This window comes from Hyposmocoma kahamanoa, unplaced genomic scaffold, assembly GCF_003589595.1.
Source record: "Hyposmocoma kahamanoa isolate Upper Pololo Valley unplaced genomic scaffold, ASM358959v1 190, whole genome shotgun sequence".
NCBI lineage: Eukaryota > Metazoa > Arthropoda > Insecta > Lepidoptera > Cosmopterigidae > Hyposmocoma > Hyposmocoma kahamanoa.
Window position 1 is genome coordinate 4218622 of NW_020653718.1, and position 20848 is coordinate 4239469.

General features: G+C 35.1%; 1 protein-coding gene across 1 annotated transcript in view; it reads right to left on the minus strand.

The window, feature by feature from the left end:
• Window positions 1–20848, minus strand: part of LOC113226355 (apoptosis-resistant E3 ubiquitin protein ligase 1) — a 66759-nt gene that overhangs the window by 29739 nt on the left and 16172 nt on the right. The window lies entirely within an intron of this gene.

Consider the following 20848-nt stretch of genomic DNA (forward strand, 5'->3'; position numbering starts at 1 on the left):
GTGTGTGTGTGTGTGTGTGTGTGTGTGTGTGTGTGTGTGTGTGTGTGATGTGGTGTGTGCCTGTTTGTGTGTATGAGTATGTGTGTATGCGATGTATCTTGTGTATTATACTAGTAGGGTCTACACAAAGAAATCCTTCAATGCCAAGAATTTGCAGCTAGCGTGTTTCAGATTTTCAGCCGCAAACTGCTTCTTAATTAATGCAGATTTGTATTTATTTCTGAAGGTGTCCACAGTCATTTAATAATAATTTGCGGGAAAGTTTTAAGTTTATAATTAATGAATAACAACCAGAATTGTTGAATCTTAAATGTGGTGTATTGCATCATGATAATACTAAATTGTCTTTTTATTATTATACAAAATTATTTTTAAAGTGACTACCGATACCTAGAAAAAGTCCTTTTTTTGTTTAAAGTTTGCTGATAGCAAAAATCGCACGGACATTTTGGCCTACTCACTACTTCAAAGTGAAAAGTGCTCCAAGTTCTAATATCTGTGTTCAATGACAGTTGCTACGCACAGTCGTAGCATTCTCGTAGCATAATAGCACATGTATACACCAAATAGTTAAATAAAGGGTAGAGATAGGTAAAACTGCTTATTTTTTTAAACGTTTTCACTTAAACGCTTTTTAGTTTGAAGCTTAAAAAATCTTTTAGAAAAACGCTTAAGCGCTATTTCACATTGACGAATTAAGTTGTTTAGGAAACATAAATGGTGGGACTTCAAACTTAGGCACGTTGTAAAAAATGAAATTGTTGAGTATAGACCTGACCAATACTTACGCCTAAAATAAAACTTTTTAAGTGCTTTTCGTTTAAACGCCCACCTCTAATAAAGAGTAATAATAAAAGCTTATAAAAGTAAATAAAAAAATAGCTTTTTATACATAGATATCGTTGGCCCATTAAAGATATTAATATTATTGCAATACTGAAAACTTTTGAAGTATTTCGAATGAGGTACTCAAAGTTTCGAAAAGCCTTGCTGACGTAATACTATTCTATCACACTAAATAACATTTTACCAAAAGCTATTGTTAGTAATTTTTATTCTAAATCACCTGTCATAAATATCGAATATATAATCGAGATAAAATCGACCGTTTACAACAGCTGCGACCGTAGCTCGAAGGACCTGTAAAGATTCCGGATATAAGCCATATAGATCCGGCAAAATAGTTTAATTTCCAATTTGGTTCTAGTTTCAAAATAATACTTATTATTCGATTAATGTTTAGTATTTTTTTGATAGAATTATGATTTGAACAGCTCTTGTTTGTTTGCTAAAAATGATTAATTTTGTCGGTACATTTTCTTTTTTATTGTTCAGGAACCCATTTTAAAGCAGCTAAGTACAGTAAGCCACATTCCGCAGACATTTTATTTATTTTTCGGAAACTTTATTATTTTCCTTCAATAAACCTGAAATAAAATATGCGCCAATTTTAAAGGGAGAAAAACCAATTAACGTAATTCTATCATCCCATTTAAAAACATGGATGGATTTGAAAAGAATGTAAAAGCGATGAACGTTCGCCGCAATATCGCGTTTGTCTAGTAAATGCTCATTCACTCTAGTCTCGGATAGCCCTAAATAGCTTTCGAAAACAAGACGCCGGCAGTGTATTCCTGCCTTTGCCGGACGCATCAAGAAGGATAAAGCAAAGCGCTTTGTGCAAATGGGTGGTAAGTTAATGACATAAGGGTGGAAGTGTTTCGGACTCTCCAGTAAAGTTCGCCTTAAATTCCTTTAAAAATTTTAGTTAACTCTTGTCCTTTTTCAATATGTTTATTATTTAAGACCAATGTCGGCAGACCACCCATAAGGTGCTGAATGCAAGCAGTTCAAGACCATCTATTTCACTAATAAGTACTGAATCAGTTGAAGTAATAGGCCAAAAAAAAAAATATTTCAATTAGTTCAACTACTCATGACCGCATTGTGGCAATATGATCAGCAGTGGACGTCTTCAGGCTGAAGAAATGATAATGCTCAATACTATTTTTGTAGGTGATATTGTTCCTTATACATATATGACAAACGCCGCCGGACCAAGTCGCGTGTCAGGTAGAGAGTAAACATTCTGGAGAGCAGTTCGAAGAGCTCATTCCGCCTTCCGTCACGTTCGTATTACCCTTTTACGAGTGTCCCTTTTGGTCAACGATGAGCTACACATTATTTTGTTGGAGTCGACTCTTTTGAAACAAACATCACAACTTTGGTAAGCTTAATTAGCAATAAGCTTTGGAATTTTAATTAACTCTATAATAATAGAATGGACGTACTTAAAAGTATAATTTAATTTGATCTATTTACTAGGGCTTTCTAAGGGAAAAATACATCGAGATTCGGTGCGGTCCCGAAAATCCCGAGATAAACGAGACTTTCGAGACTATTTGATATCCATACTTATAGGCTAGAGACAGTCAAAACATGATAATTTAATTAAGGTCTAACTGAAATTACACTAAAATTGTCTATGAAAGTTATTCTTTCATTTTTATACAAAAGGCGTTTAATATAGTCCCAGATAGAGACAACCTGATTTTACTACTACAGTTTAGTTTCATTTATTATACAAATATATATCATACAAATACTTGTATTACACTGTACATGTTATATAGGATGGAAATTTGTAATGCCACTTGGAAGGAAAGTACGTTAAATACTGGAGATAGAAATTTTTACTTAAAGGAAACATTCCTTTATTGTTAAAAAGAAATAATACTGCATTCAAAGATTTTCGAAAATTGCTAGCCACACGCGGGAATCGAACCCGCTAAAATCTTTAAAAAAATGCACCCTGTACTTTTATTAAATCAATCGATAGGGTCAATTATGAGGATGAAATCTCTCTTACAAACCATGAAATCTGGAGTTATAAATTCAGTGGGTCAAGTTAAAGCACTTGTAAAAGTTTGATTAATCAAAGGTCCATCAGATTACTTGTTAATTATCGTTGACGTCATTTATCCATTAAAATGACAAAGTACTATTTAGATATGAAGATTGCTATTTGCACATGTTTGTAATGCAGAATCTTTGGTCAGTGGCATGAGGTAATTTAAATATGGAATGTTTCATTTGAAAATGGATTGTCTTTTGTTATTTCCATTTGATTGTTTTTACATATCCTTTCTAAGTACTGATAGTTTTCCTATAAATAAATAAATTTCATATTTGTCTCATCGTAAAAATGGCATATCAAGAACAATTTGATTTAATGGAAGCTTATTTTTAAATAACAAAAATGTGAATTTAGCTCTGCGGTGGTATGAAGAGAGATATCGGGATCGACAAGCACCAACTCGATTCGTTCTGAAAAGAATGGTAAATAATTTAAAAAATACGGGTAGCTACGAAAAGCGACGGCAAACTCCTCAACAGAACTGTTCCGAATTCGATCTTAATGTTTTAACATACTTCGAAGCATTTCCAAATGCTTCAAGCAGAGATGCTGCAGAAGATATTGGAACGAACCACACTCGCGTACTCCAAGTGCTTAAAAAGTATAAGTACAAATGTTATCGTGACGGCCGGTTGGTGCAAAAATAGCACCCTTGAGATTGTGAGAGACGGCTTCAATTTTGTCAAAACATGCTAAGAGAAGTTGGCCGTAACCCGAATTTTTTGAGTAACATTGTATGGTCTGACGAAACCAACTTCAGTAATAATGACATGTACAACCGCCGCAATAACCGTTATTGGTCTCGAGTGAATCCTGTTCGTGTTCATGAAACTAACAATCAAGTAAGATTCTCTTTCAACGTTTGGTGCGGAATTATGAGAAATATGGTTCTGTTAGTCCACGTGTACGAAGGTCATTTGAACACTGTCAAGTATCTTGAAAGACTGGATCTCTTAAGAAATGAGTTAAATGTTTTATACGAGGAAGAGCGAAATCGAATAATTCTGCAGCAAGATGGCGCTCCAGCCCATAACAGCAGAGTCACTACTGCCTACATTAGTAACCATTTTAATACCTGGATTGGTACAAACGGCACAATCAGATGGCCTGCGAGATCACCAGATCTCACCCCTTTAGATTTTTTTTGTGGGGATATGTTAAAAATCAAATTTACCTTAAACCCTATGCGAGTGTAAACGAGTTGAAGGGTGAGGTTCAGAATACGATTTGTAATACAATTCATCACAACACGTTATTAAAAGTTACTCAAACTGAATTCGTTAAAAGATTAATTTTGTGTATCCAAGAAAATGGAGCTCATTTCGAACAACTAATTAGTTAGATTACCATTTTTTTCGTTTTATTAAAATACGTTAAGATTTAATGGTTTTTTTTTTCATTTAATTAAACAATTTTGTGAGAGAGATTTTATTCTTATAATTAACCCTATCGATCGATGCAATAAAAGTGCAGGGTGCATTTTTTTCAGATTAAAGCGGGTTCGATACCCGCGTGTTGCTAGAAATTTTCGAAAAATCTATGAATACAGTTTTATTTCTTTTAAAAAATAAAGGAATGTATCCTTTAAGCAAAAATTTCTATCTCCAGTATTTAGAGTACTTTCTCTCCAGGTGGCATTACAAATTTCCACCCGGTATTATAGGACTCTTCGAAAAGTGAGAAATAAATTAAAATAATGAGAAATAATTATATGTATAATAGTAAGTCATTGTACACAATGGTGTACATATACAAATCAAGATAATTAATTAAACTAATAAATAATTTATTTAAACTGACAATGTCAAGTGTAGGTACTGTATACACGAAATGTCAATATGGATTCTTAATAACTAATAAATGTAAATTAAAGTATAATTATACGGTGAATGTCAAATTCATTAATAAATATAATAATTTCATTGTTTGCGCCTGAACGATTCCTCACAAAATTCATTTTTTAGTTCGGCAGGTAGGTGCTCGTTGTAGGTCGGTCCTATAACCCGCGGGTTTTTCTCCTGTAGTGCAGTGCAACGCGGTACTGATTTCCAATAGATTATAGAAAGTATAGACTTCCAATATACGTAGATTAATAAGCTTGACTCTACTATATTGCCATGTCCATGAAACCAGAATGGAAAATACTTTTGATTTAGGAGATTTTTAAGACTGTTTAATTAAGCGACTTACGTTTCAAATCTCTCAATATTCCCGAGACTGAAAACCTCGTCTCGACAAAATTAAAAAAACCGTACAGACTCTTGAAATTATCGAGATCTCGATTCCCTGAAAGTTCTATTTTATTTACACTTACATCAAAGTCAAGCCATCTTTTATTTCATAGGTAAGCAAATTAGCAGAGAAGAATAAGCAAGAAATTTTAGGGGTTGCTCTTTGTAATTATATATTTCAATACATTTATTTAATTTAAACATACATATTACCTGAAAGGGCTAAACGGGTTACTACCACGGATTTTTATCATCCAAGTACGAAGAAGTTGTATAATAACGTTTAGTATAAAGTTTTTGCTTCACTATAGTTTGAAACCTCGTGAATGGCAAATTTTGTATATCAACCGGAATCTTGTTATAGAAGCGTATACATTGCCCCTTAAATCAATTAGAGACTTTGCGAAGACGACTGCCAAGAACACCTAGTTTATTTTTATTCCTCGTTTTAATGTTATATCCGTCTCTATTTTTCATAATAAAAAATCTATTTTTCTTAATATAAATAAGTAACATTTTCATAAATGTACTGTAACGTTAGTGTAAGAATGTTAATCTCTTTAAACTTATCTCACAAAGACGCTCTGGGGCCGAGATTGCGAATTGCTCTAATCCTTGTTTGTTAAATTCTACTAATATGATGTGTCTGGGTCTTTACTTGGTTCCGTACATAGTCGAGTTTGAGACCACAAATAGTTTCTGTCGCTGGTAATGATTCTTATACCTATTATACGCAATCCGGAGTTCCGCAAGGATCTGGGTCCTATTCTATTCATAATTTTCATCAATGACATTGCTTCCGAAATCTATCACAGTAAGTTTTCTCTATATGATGATGACGTAAAATTGTATAATACTGTGTACAATTTAAATGATGTAGTGCTTTTGCAAAGTGATCTCAAGAGAATCAGGGAACGGTGTGAATGGAATGATACTAAATAGCCAAAAATGTTTTCACATAAAATATACTAATAAAGTGAATCCTATCCCGTCACACTATGAAATTGATGACACCGACTTTAAAGTAGATATCAGAGATTCGCGATTTGGGTGTTGTTTTGGACAGTCGAATTAACTTTATGACACAACAGTGAAGAAATCTGCACGAATGATTTAAACCAAACTACAAAAGGTTTGAATACTGATACCAAAATTGCATTGTTTAACAGTTTATCTCGCAGTATTATTGAATTTGCTTCTGTTATCGCCGTCCATAACGCCGTCCATTCGGTACGCATAGAGAGCTTACAAGGCGCCTTTTACAAGACATTTGGTATTCAATTCGTCAGGTACATCTCATAAAACCCATATGAACAGCGAAATAAACGTCGAAAAATTATTGATCTCCTTTTTCTGTACCAGGTTGTGAATAGAATCATTAGTTATGATGAGAACGCATAAAAATCTCTGTTCCATTTAATTATCCCAGATATAGAATTACAAAACTTTTAAAAATACTTTTTTTATTTATTAACTTCTGAATTCGCCTTTGTGTAGAATGTGTCGCTCTTATAACACAATTAATAATTACAATTTAATGATTCTTTCTATAAATTTAAATGTAAATTGCGTGTTCCCACAGCTTAGTTATTTATTTTCATTGTTATTTCTTTTACCTTTCACAAAATATTTAATTAATACAATTGCACTGTCATATTTACATCAATCAACTATTTATTCCGATCTTATAATCAATTATTTACCTTAAATTTTAGTACGTTAATGAATAATTGGATTATTAATATTTAAAGTCCTTTTCATTTTATTATTTTTGTATCTGGGTATACATTGAGTGATGTGGATATCTGTAATTGGCTTACACATAAGAACTGTGCCTTACCAAATGTTGTCTTTTAAACTTATTTCTTCTATGTAATCTGTTGGTGTTCTAAATGAATAAATAAATAAATATCGGCGCCATTACCCCAAAGCAAAATGCCGTATGTCATTAAATTGTGAAAGTAGCTGAAGTAAACTAATCTAGCTATTTCGACGTCTGGAAGTTTCGTATTTTTTTAATCGCGTCTACTGCAAGAACTGTTTTGATAACTTATTTAAATGTGGACTCCATTGCAATTTAGTGTCTAAAGTTATACCTATTAATGCAAGGTTCAATTTGTCGTTTCTACCTATAATTTTGTGTTCTATAATTACTAACAGGTTCTAAAGACGTAATCAGACCATCATCATTTACAAGACTAATGGATGTAATTTATTATTTTTCTCAAAAATGCTCGTTGTGCACCATTTAAAATGTTTGCACTACTTTCAAAAAACGAACACGGAAGTTTGTCATTTATGGACTTTATGGATTTTTTAAAATTAAATGGACCACTGCTCTTGACCATTACCTAAGTCTGGAGCAAAGATAGAATCTACGATGGAATAAGATTGGCCAGAAGATGCCTATTCAGTCGCATCTTAAAGATAATCTGGTTGCATGAGCTCGGAAACAGTCACAGGCAAGGAATTCAATTCCTGGGCTGTGCGCATAATAAAAGACGATGAAAAGCGCTTAGTACGCCTGAAGGGAATATCGATCAAGTAAGGACGCTTTCGCGCCGTACGACCTATGGTAAAAGGGGATAGGCGAGATCAGCTGATAGAGCTCATGGGCACTGTTACGGACACCGAGCCATATACTCCGCGCCCCGCGCCCCAATCGAGACCGCGTCGCCGTTCCCCGCGCCCCGCGCCGACCGCCTCCTCGCCGACATCTCTACTAGATGAGAGAGTTGACTTAGTACTTAAGTAGGAACATTTTGAGCAATAAAGGTGGTGATAGTGGTTAGTAGTCAGTGTTTCATTTACGATCCTGATCCCGAGAAGAGCAAGAATCCCATCGATCCAGATCAAGAACCTGAACAAATACAGTCCACCGAACGTTAACGATCCTACGAGAGCTAGAACACCAACAGTCAGTCACTCACTCACCGAAATGTCGCCAATAAGTCTCCAGGTTCTGCGTTCAATCGAATTAAGAGCCACAAGTTGATACTTCGCAGAGCCATCCCACAGGTGTCTGCAATGTTCCATACAAGATCGGACTTGAGCTTTGCACAAAATTAAGAGCTGTCCACACATGAAATATTGCTTAACCTTATTAAGGATACCCAGTTTTTTGGGTGCAATTTGTGCCTAACATTCAATATTAGCGCCAAAGTTAAGGTCTGCGCTCAGTGTTATGCCAAGGAGCTGCAGGCTGTGGATAAGAGATATCTCTCTTATCCACAGCCTCAAAGGCATAATCTATCGATTATGATTATAAACACAGATTATACATATTATACTCCGAAACTTTCTTCCAGTACTAGGCTACCACAATTCGACAAATCGTCTTTATCCGCCATCATTTACAATACCGCGTCACGCTTGTAAACTTCATAAATATAAATTGTTTAAGGATGTCCCCTTCAATCACAAAGTATACTCATGAACATATATTGTTTAGAGAAACGCTAATAAAAAGGTTGAATTGTGGTAACAACGTTGAAAGGAAACTCTGGCCATAGACTTGAATATCTAATCTAATAATCAAAATCAAAAGACGAATGAAGCTTTTTTCTTTTTTCAAATAAAACGTCCAAAAATGTAAACGGGGAACACCCATAGGAACACCAAATCCTACTAAGAGGATCCTGAGTAAAGGCATGCGAGGTTTTTAAAGGGTAAAGTAATAACATAAATACGAATAACGTACTATGAGAACTGCTGTGAAATCGAAAAATCCATGACTTAAATACTAAATTTGTTTGACACATTCACTAAAACACTTCGTCACGAGAGGTCAAAGGTCGATAATCCAAAGTTGCATTCAAGAAAAGTGTCGGACGATGAATGAGAGATCTTGAGAAATATTAAAGACGTTTCCGCTGAAGGCCGACACACATACATCATAGAACACGAGGGGCCAGGGGGATAAATCCCCTGAAGCATTTGAGGGTGTCGGATAAAGAAACGTACTATAAATTTACTTGTCGGGTGTTGAAAGTCTTACTGTAGAGCTGGAAAATAGATCTGATAATACAAAATAGGGTGATAGATTTTTTATTAGAATTTCGCTTACAATAAAACTACGAGACTCTCAGTGCAAACAGCAGTGCAGTGCAACTTTGTATATAAGTATTCAATTTTGACGCAAAACACATTATGTATGAATATATCTATTTTAAGTTTTACCGGAACATGTCAAACGTGTTTATATTTACAAAACAAGAGAGCAATTTATAAGTAACGACTTTTATAAAGTTTCGTGCACGGAAACTGCTCCTTTTCATCTTCTAGAAATGTATTAAGACACGTTATTTCAATCGGCGAGACACATACATCACGGGAAGGGAGGAGCCGAGAAATCCCCTGGGGCATTTATAAGCCAACAAAAGGAATTGTTTTGGATGTATATAAGCTTGTTTCCGTATTTTTGTGATTTGTTCAAATCATAATGGAACATGTGTTTTAGACAAATATTTTATGCTATTCGGTCGCTCACAAAGTTTATACACATTACATGTTTGTTATACTATATATTACATTACAACTGTATAATGGGAATAATGATTAATGAACAACTGTACGAAAACTATAAAAAAAATAAAAAATATTATTATTAAATGTAAATTACACTAGAATTTTCGAGTTTAACTTAACAAAACGTAACTGTACTGTACACGTAAAAGCCTTTGAATTTCTATGTATAGCAACAGTACAGGGGGTAGACTCCCCGTGGTGTCCACAAAGGATAAAATGTTCCGTCTCTTGGACATTTAACATAATAACACACACACACAGGTGTCCACCTATTGTTCCAAATTCCAGACAAATCAGTCACGGGCACTAAATAAGGACGTCAATTAAACAGTTGCAGTTACATAAAAAATACAACACAATACCTGCGTCAAGAATCAAGAATCCAGATAATGATTGTTCAGTACTCTGTTCATATATTAATTCAAATAACTTTTCAATTAATATGTGAGAACAGTGTACTTGCTCATTTGTTAGTCCAAAAAGTGAACGTGAGGAGAACCTGTGGTCTAGTCACGTGCAATTTAATCAGGAGGGTAATCAGTACATGAATAGGGGATAAATAAAGTAAAACAAAGATGGAAGATAAATTACTCACAAATGGGTAAGACCATTAGGCCACATAATGTGGGATATAACTTCGCTTGATCATGGGGCTGATTAATTGCTACAAAGCCGTTATTGGTTGGAAGGATTTGTAATGACCTAGTTGACCAAATTCTAAGAATAGAATACGCTTGTCATTTCTTTTAGGCTTATGTCGTGGCTGATGCAGTGGAGCTAACGAGTGCATGGGGTTGTCGGTGCAAACGGCATTTTTGCAGACTTTATCCAATATGAGCGTTCTTGTACTACAATATTTGTTCCTAATACAGATAGAGTATTGAAAACTGACATATCTGCGCATTTTGAATAAGTGGAGATAGCAGAGAGCGTGTGCACGCAGGCATATGGTAAGTTAGAACTTCCGGCAACACGGACTAATCTTCTTACACGTTAGCGTGTATTGCAATTTTGCGATATACGGGCTCAGTGTCGCTGCCTATACAATGAGATTACAGTGACAGTCATCGCTAGCGATCGCGACAAGTGTTTGTATACAAATTGTTGTTTCTTCTTGTGAGCGCTTGAGTTTTAGAGAGAGAGAGAGAGAGAGATAAAATAATTATAACAAAAAAAATTAATTCACGATTACAAATTTGTAAAGGAAGGTGGTTGTCTCTTCCGTGGGATGAGGTTACGCAGATCCAGCCGAGTAACAACTCCAAATTGTTGTTCAGAAGATTTATTTTCGCCTTGTATATTTATCACGGGTAACGTACCTTAAGACCTTAGATTTTCCGCTTTCGAGTATGGTACTCCCCTGTATATTTGCCGGCGCAGAAGAAGGGCCACAGGACGAGCAGCAATTGGTAGCCGTTCAGCGGAAATACTTACGTACGGACGTAGTCAAGCTCCAGGTGTATGAGGCCGAAGGAAGCTCAGCAAAGATAGCTTTCCCACCCCAAGGTAATTTTCCAAGCCGAAGGTAACTTAATCCCAAGGTGACACCTGTAACGGACTACCATCTGGTAGTAACTGTCCTTTAACTTCCGTTCTGAAAGCCCACCGACCGCAAAAGAGAATTAGACAAGCACCTACTTTGTAGCAATTGCCGGTGGCGCGACCAGAACGAAGTTGCAGTTTAAAATGTGTAAAAAAAAAAAAAAAAAAGAATTTCAGTATTAAGGCTGAAGGTCGAGACGTTTGCTTATTGTTAGAAAAGAATAAAAACTAAATAAGCCAAAGAAAACAACGTCTAGTGAAAAAAGACAATTAAATTTGATTGTTGTACATTTTGAAATTTTGATGATGCAATCTATGGTTCAAATTCAGGTTGTACATACCTATATAATCGTAGAAAGAGCTTCAATAACGACATAGTACAATTTGGTAAAATACAAAACATAAAATTGGGAAATAAAAGCGTTACAAGTGTTTTGTTGTGTGTCATTCGACTTACACTGAAGCGGGAACTTTCACTTCCACAACTATTTAAGTACGTTTAATGTGATTAGGAAGCAATAATCTTTGATTTACAATAAAATATTTCACATTTAAAGTACGTAACGGATTTTTTATGTCGTGAGCGTGGCCAAGTCGAGCGTGGGCTGGCCCTGAAGATTTTCTAAGGGCGCGTTTAAATTAGCCGCTGTTCGCAGCGCTTCTAGAAATTGTATGAAAAGTGACAATCGCGCGCGGCAATGCAGCGCGGCTAATTTGAACGCGCCCTAACGCTGTCTCGCAGAGTTACCGCGCCTCCCCCACTCCTCATCTCCGTCATCATTCGAAAATGCAACGTAAGCTGCCATAGATTTAACCAATTTTGTTTATGGTGAATCGTGGTTTTAATGTTTTATATATATCTATATAATCAATTATTATTTAAAAATAGGATATATTATAATATTTTTAAATGAAACAAAAACCGATTTATCCTAACAACGTTGTAACGTTCCGTCACGCAACTACAATAAATATTCTATAAGGTCGATTCCTTTGTAGATTACATAAATTATAAAAATTTTATGTATTTTTCTAGATATTTCACATTCAATACTTTACGTTGTTAGAATTGGCTAGAAATTAATCGAAAGTGGCAGATTCGTTAGTATTTAGGGCTTGTAAAATTTGAACAAATATTGAATCTACCAGTTTCGGTACATTTCATTGACAGTTTTTAAAGAATCAATAAAAGTTTAACACTTTCGATTATTTATACTAAGTAATTGACGGTCTGAAAAAGAAGGGAATACCAAAACCAAACACTGGTTTCATAATTTACTAACGTATATTTATTAATTATGAATTAAATCACTTTTTGTATAGAATTCACTACGAGTAACTTAGACAAATTAAATCAACTTTTAACTATAATATCTTAAATGAACTTTTGTACTGTAGCACGAGTTTTTTGAGTTTTTTATGTAAATATTTTTTTTTACTTTGTAACATAAAATCGAAAAAATAAGTAACATGACAAGTTTCAGTCTTGTTATTTTTTTATATATAATATCAAGTGACAGGACGAACAAATTGTGCGCCTGATGGTAAGCTACACGCCTATCCATAACAGTTGCTGTGCCACTCAGAGCTTTAAATCGCAAAGATCTGAGGGCCACTGCTACTGCGCCTGTCATCCTTAAACATAATTTGTGAAGTACCATGTGCCTGTAATTAAACACCGGAACCCTTACCCTTCAAAACCGGAACGCAATAATGGTCACATTACTATTTGGCGGCACAAAAGGAAACTCTTTCGCAAGGTGCTCTATTGCTGCTAATTGTTACTTAGTTGGTAGTGAAACAATAAAGTGTTAATCGCGTTCTTAGATTTTCGCGATTGTTACACTTAGGAAATGAAACTATTTTTTTTCTCTTTACAGGTCCCATAGTCACAACTGACGTCAGGTCCCGGACCTGTTAAGGACCGAAACGTTGGTTTGTTTGAAAAAATAAATATACCCGTGTTAGATCCGAAAAAAAAATAGTTGAATTTCCTAATAAGATGTTTATTACATAAAATTACTTTGTCAAGAATCTTTTACATTAGGAAAAATATATAAATATCACAAAAACCCGTGTATGAAAACGAAATCTTTGTGTGATATCGATATATAGGTATAATATTATAGGCATACATGTAAAGGCTGTATATCACTATTGCGATATTGCTCAGTGCAGTCGTTGGACCAAAATTCAATGTCTACTGCATCATTAGTTATATTTTATTCAACAAAATCTAATAAACAGCTACCGGTTGGCAGTTTGCGTCGTTTGCTCCAAGTTTGCCAATAGTGTGTGGTCCTCTAACCCCAGTATCCCAAACAGTAACATGTATCTGTGACAACGTGCTTTTAAAATAAAAGAAAGACACTTCACCGGAAAGCCAATTGAGCAATTTTCGGAAATCGTATGTTGCGTATACTATTTTTGATGCAGTTTTAATTGTCATCATGTAAATCTTTCATAACTTATGCTTTTTTAGATTTTCGTGCGGTTTCCTTGTTTGAAATGTGCTTGTCATAAGTCAACACCTGCTTTTCAGTAGGGCTTCATCATCATCATCATCAACTTTTTATACGACTCTGGGCATGTGTTTCCTCTCAAGCAAAGATTTAGACCATAGTCATATTTCCTCTCAGGCAAAGGTTCAGACCATAGACCAATGCGTTTGGGGACTTCACACGTTTTCCGAGTTTTGTGAACCTTCTTCGACGTGCAGGTTTCATTGATGTTTGTATGTTTGTATGATGTTTTTCCATAAACCGGAATGCTCATGGTAAATTTCGAATGAAATTTCGCACGTAAATTCTGAAAAACTCATAGATGCGAGTGCGGATAGAACCCACGGCCTCTGCTTCAGATGTGGTAGGTCAAACTATTAGGCTACTAAACACTGTGGAAATCAATTATCAGACCATTACATATCTTATCACCCTCTGTAGACCAAGCGGAAAAAACATCATTGCAAATATCATTTAGAAATTTGAATTCTTTTTCAGTATAATTGTTGTCACGCACAGGAGATTCTAAAAAACATAATTTGTAGTAACATGCTTAATTATGAAATCAGACTAAATCGTACACATTTATTTTTTCAAACAAATCATGGTTTCAGGCTCTTTGCAGGTCCCATGTTCACGGCTGACTGAGATAGTAAAGTCTTCAACTAGTTATGTCTAATATTAATGCAAACCCTATTTTACACTCAGAGTTAAATATTAAAAAAATCGAATCTGCCAATTTGCGAAGTATCTAGCGTAGAACAACAGTGTAACTGGTAGACTCGATAGATATTTTCCACAGAAAACCATGGAAGGTGGTGCATTCGATAGAAATAAACACGTATAATATCGAAAGTGCCAGTTACAACTTTGTCGAAATTACATCCACCTTGAACACTATCGAATCTCCCCTTTTCGATAATTTTTCTTATATGACCAGCCATCTAATCACTTGGATAAGAAAAAACGACATAAAGTACCAATTATTTTAAAAATATTTAGGAACTAGATACATAATTGATATTTTAGATAATTTATTTTTGATATTATGACGGGATATAACAAAATTGTAAATACGTACCGAGTTAATTATATTTTTTTTCGTTAGGCGTGGTTTCACTGTGACGTTGTCGTTTATGTTTTAATACGAAATTAACCACACATCTACCTCAGCTATTCATTTTTAAACTCAGATTTAAAAAAACAAAGAGCAAAACAAAAAATAAGTAACTAAAACAAGCTAAAAGTAAACGAAAGAGACACGCCCTCACTTTCTCACATCGCATCACGGCGAATACTGATGATTCGGTCAGTTACGAACTGTGTGCGCACACCATCGCTTTAGAACAGTATCGATTGTACCTGATTCGATAATGTTTGTCGCTCATAGTGTAAACTACCGATAGTATTCAATTTAAAACTTCCCTTAACCCATTAGTGACTGAGTTTTAAATGTTTATAGGTTTTCTTGGAAATTTGAAATCAGGCAAAATTTGTTATTTTGTGTAAAAAATATGAAAAAAATAATCTTTTTTTGCCGTTTTTTACATTTGCCTTGTCGCCATATGGCAACGCTAGGCCAAAGTGGGTACAAAATATCTAATTCCAGTATAGGTTGGTCTACTACTTGGTCGTTGCTTGTAGTAGATGGCAGCCTAGCTCCATACAAACATTACATCCATACATTACGTATAACTCTTACCGGCAGTTGGGTAATAAATAAAAAGCATGTAATAGCAGCTAAAAAAATTGTATGTTTCAAGACATTTGGTACAAATTACTCTACTTATAGTTTTGCAACCCTCTCCCGCATCTTTTCTTCTCTATTGGTTTGAGGAAATGCTTTTCACCATCATATCGCACCCCTGGCAAAACTTTCCTCCAAAAAAGACGTCTTCCAATCTCTGGTGTAGTGCCACATTCTTCAGATAAATTTTAGCGATTTCTTTCCGAAAATCTAACTGTGATACATTTTTGCCAAACATCTTCATCAAGATCCAAAAGTTGTTTATGGGTACATCTATGAACCTCGTGAACATCGGCCACGACCATTTTTTACCAAGAAATTCCAAACCTGTAATTGTTATACACCAGAGTATGCTGTATAATATATCATCACCCCGTACCAATACGATTTTTTTACTAGGAAATTTATTGTACCCTGATACTAATAAAATGGCTAGAAAATACTTTTGCTCATGACATATGATTTTGGGGTCAGGTAGGAAATTGTTTTTTCCAAGCATGATTAGAGATTTTGCGGAGATGTAACTCGAAGCTCGACGGGCGCTCGAAGGTGTCGACCTGATAGGGTTTCCACGTAGAGTCTTCGTCTTCACTCATAACAGTGTCAAATTGTGAAAAAATGTACTTCATACGGACTAGCGTTGCCAAATGGCAACGGTAATGAAATTGTAATACTGTATGTAATTTTTAACAATTCTGTTTTTAGGAAATGAAACTATTTTTCCGGATTTAAATCGCGTATATTTGTTTTTTCAAACAAACCGACGTTTCGGGCCCTTTACAGGTCCCATGGTCACGGTTGACCATGAATTCTGTTTTTATTCCTTACGCCACTATATGTCAAAGGTGACAAAAATAATATAACACATATACATAAATTATAACACTTTAACATATTAATAATAAAAGAAAATCTTACTTACATTTTTTGGTGTACCATTTCTCCTACTTTCCCAACAAAGTTTTAAATATCGACAAAATAATAAAAAAATTAAAGTTACATTATATTTTTTTAAATTCTTAAATGTGCTTGGATACACATTAAAACGAAATAAATATTAGTATTAGTAGTAAAATAAAAGTTGTTTTTTTTATATAATTTATATTTTTTGGATACCGTGTTGCCATATGGCAACGCTAGTACATAACGGGTTAATACGATTTTTTTTTACCAAACTGCATATTTTTCTAATAGCGTATCACATACTCTCACAATTGATGCAATAAAAAAAATTAGATTTTGCAGTTTCGATACTGTTTGTTGCGGCTGTCGTATGTAAGTAAAGTGCATAATAAATATTAATACTAAGTTTTATTGTGTATAGTAAGCTTGTTTGTATGTGTGTACGTATTTAGTTTACTTATTTAATTCACATATAATTACATGTATGTATGTAGTTTTTATTATTACTTATCATGCTTATAGACATCCCGTGCTCTGTTTTTGTTTTCAATGTATAAATCGCGGATAACTGTTACTGGCTTTGTAATATGTAATTCACTTTTTGTAATCCATCAATATTTGCTGTTGTTATCAAAATTAATAAATAAATAAATAAAAATAAATAATACCTCAAACACTCATAGCCCCGCACTAGGAAAGCCCTGTATCGCGGGTGCCATGGACACACCCATAGGCAAAAACAAATTACACCCAAACTCACGAGAGAAATAAGTGTAGGCCATACAAATATTTCTCCCGGCCCGGTAATCGAACCCGGGACCTCTGCGTGGAAGTCCAGCATGGTAACCGTTCGGCCACGGAGGCAGTTCAATTTGCCACACAAAGTAATCTACGCGGTCGCTAGCCACAACTGTCGCAGTAAACTCGTGGTAGAGGCATAGTAACCATAATTGTAACTTTTTTATTAAAAAAATCGACCTCAAAAGTATCTATTTGCCAGGTTTTATTGAAATCGGTTATCAGACAGTTCACGAAACCGGATTCATCCCCTAGTTTGCCACCCTTACAAGTGGAATATTTTCTTCAAATTTGAATGGGACCAACACTAAGGACCTTCTTTCCAACAAAAAAAAGGATCGTCGAAATCGGTTCACAAATGCCGGAGTAATTAATATAAACACACAAAGTTAGTCATTTTTAAGTGATAATGCATATTTGAGTTTTTATTACAGTATAAAATTGTTGATTAAGTATATATAGTTATAACTAAAATTAATAATTAGATTGCAATACCCTAACAGGGTCCATGTTTATATGAGGTACCATTCGCTGTACTCATGATGCAATAAATAAATAAAGAAAAGAAATACTGTCGAATTGCGAACCTCCTCCTTTTTTTGAAGGCAGTTAAAAATAAGTTTGCACGTTAAACTTTCACTGCTTTGGTCAACCCTACATGACAATTTGGACAACAAATCCCTTTGTAGACCATAAACATTGACTTACAATTATATGGACGTCGGGTCCGCGCTAAAAAGTGTCCGCACTTGTAAGGCGCTAAAATCGTATACAGAGCTCCAAACTCCGCTTTAGTCTTCATTTGTTCTACTGACAGCGCGATACTGCGATGACATTACAATTTAAATTTCGAATAGGTTGACTTGGGACATTTTTTTCGTGGTTTTTGTATTAGACCCGTCGTCCATTTATTTGTAAGTCAATGACCATAAAGTTAATTTTTCACATAAAATCTATTGTAAAAGAAAACAAATAACCAACAAAAAATTCATTTCCCTTTCTTTAAATTTCATATGTTCACTCACATATACCATTAAAAATAAAAGTTTGTACACCAACAAAATTACCTAGTAAATCATATCAAAGTGAAGTCGAGAGAAAAACGGGATAAATTAATTGTAGAACACACGTGTCAATAAACTATTTCTAGGTTCACTTGCGTGGTTCCGATACGTTCCGATGTTCCACCAACAGTACAAACCAAATTAATGGCAGCATTGTCTTTCAGATTACCCGATAATCATCGCGCAGCACTAGACAAAGCCGCGCTGATTAAATCCGGTGACCTCGATATCGGAAACTACCGAGCCTTTGTGTGCGGCATTGGCGATACCGGTGGTTTGTTGCTGTTGGTGAGAAAGTGCTGCCCAAATTGGTTCCTTTGTCACAAGCATTCAGGTTAAATATAGGTGTCCAGTAGTGCTCTTCCTTTTTTTATTTTTTATTTCATAGGAGCGACCCATCGTTATAAGAAGTGTCAATAATAGACAAATACAATTTATTGCGCTGTCCACATTGACTTACGAGCCATATCTATTTTTGGCAAATAACAGGTAATTCTGTAGTCGTCTTTTCATCCAAAAGCCGTCTTAGTATTCAAGTCATCACTCAATACGTGACCTTTAAAAAGATATGCTAAAATACTCTGAATAAAACATTCAACCTGGTACCTACCTCCCTCGTTCGTGTCTCGGCTCGTTATATGAAATTCAACAATAATCGGCAATATCACGCGTTTCGGCAGATTCCAGGCAGCGAGAGCGTAAGGCGTCGGCGATGAATATGAAATGCGGCTCGTTAAAAGGCATCCAGCGCAGATTGTTTCGTCCCTATAAAATTTATATGAAACGAGTTGACGGGGATTCTATTTCCTGAGGATTTCCTTCGCCGACAAAGTTGCGATTCAATTTTGTAAGAATTGTGATCTACGCGAAGACGCGCGCGAGTTGCGACCGCTTATTGAAATCGAATGGTTTACGTTGGATCAGACGGTCTTTTGGAGGCCCTATTTATTAACTGGCTTTTCAATTATTGAAAATCTTGTGTAGAGATATTGGAAATGGTGTTTTCGATACGTGTCTTAGTATTTCTTCTATAATACGTTCAATATACAGACGTAATCTACCAATTATTGACTTCGTAGCAGTAAGCTTTCAGCTTGATTTTGTTATGACGACAGTAAAACTGAATTTCCAAGAAACGTACGCAACCCCCGAATAAGAAATGAAAACCCTAACAAAGGTCAATATTCCTTTTACCCTCTTCATAGCGAAGCTCAACATTTCCACATCGGCACTTTCTTTTACCGTACATTTGAGTTGAACTTTGGCATTTCGATGTGACGTTTTCTTCTAAACGGAGCTTTAAGTTTCGTTTCTGAAAGGAACGGCTTTCGAAGGAATCGACGTTTTCTTATCGTAATCTTAGTGTTAATTTGTTTTAAAGTACATGGATGTAAAATAGGTAAACGCTGGATCGTAATCTCACCCATTGCTATGCTCAACATGACCTACGATGTTACGCGTTTGTTAAAAATGCCTATTCACTCCAGCTTTGAATACGCCCCAATTTACTCGTATCTTTGATGGACACCCACCATTTTGTAAACAGCACGTACGGTGCGCGGTACTTAATTTATCTCTTTTGTCTAATTGTCTCTGCTAGGACACGCACTTTGCGTCACCTAAACGGTGCAGTGAAATAGCCAGACAATACTGTTAAAGTGAAACATTTTAGAGAGATTACCTGGTTCTTTATAACAATTCAGCATCAGTTTTATATTTCGACTACATGGGAAGACTCGATTTCCCTCAGATATACTATAGACTCGAAGTCAAAGGTATTCCGACAAATCCAGACCCTGTTTCATGAACAAAGCGACGGGAGTAGTTAAGGGTAAGAAACGTCCACTACATTAAATGTTTGACAAAAGGCGGCATTCGGTTTGCAAGCATTCTTTTGAATTGACTTAACGGATATAGGAACAGAATTAGACGAAACATAGATAACATGTCGTAATCGCAATATACGAAAGCATGTTGAGACGCAGAAACAGCACCTGGTACTATGACTATTATGAAAATACCACATTCTATAATAAGCTAACAGCAACAATATTTAATTAAATATTGAATTTTTAGTGTTTTTTTCAACTGAGAATCAAGAGAACCGGTTAACAGTGCACACACTAGACGTAGTCATATAAGTCGTGGCATTAGTATAGGTAATCTACAATACGAGTATAACATCATTTATCATGTTATAATCGTATATAACCTAGTTATGTGAAGTTGGTCAAGAATAATAGCCTTGTGTTTGATAGCGGTGGGAGATTAATCTTAAACGCTTCAACGGGCCCCGTACGTGGTATCGAAGCTAAAATGAGTCTCGGAATCACTTATATAACATACCGAGGACTATCAAAAGAAAACGAATTTATAAACGATAATCGTAAACAAACCGGTATTAATGAAAATATTAAACAATTCCATGTAGTCAAAAGTTTGGTTAAGGAAGTTAAGCATTTTATGTTTGAAAACAAAATTGGTGTGATGATGATACGACGCAGGTAAAGAATTTAGTTATTAAAGATTGTTTTATCTTTTTCTACTGTCATTATTCACATGAGAACTACAAAGGGCATTTTTCGTATTCCAAGAAGATATGAATTCGACGACAGTCA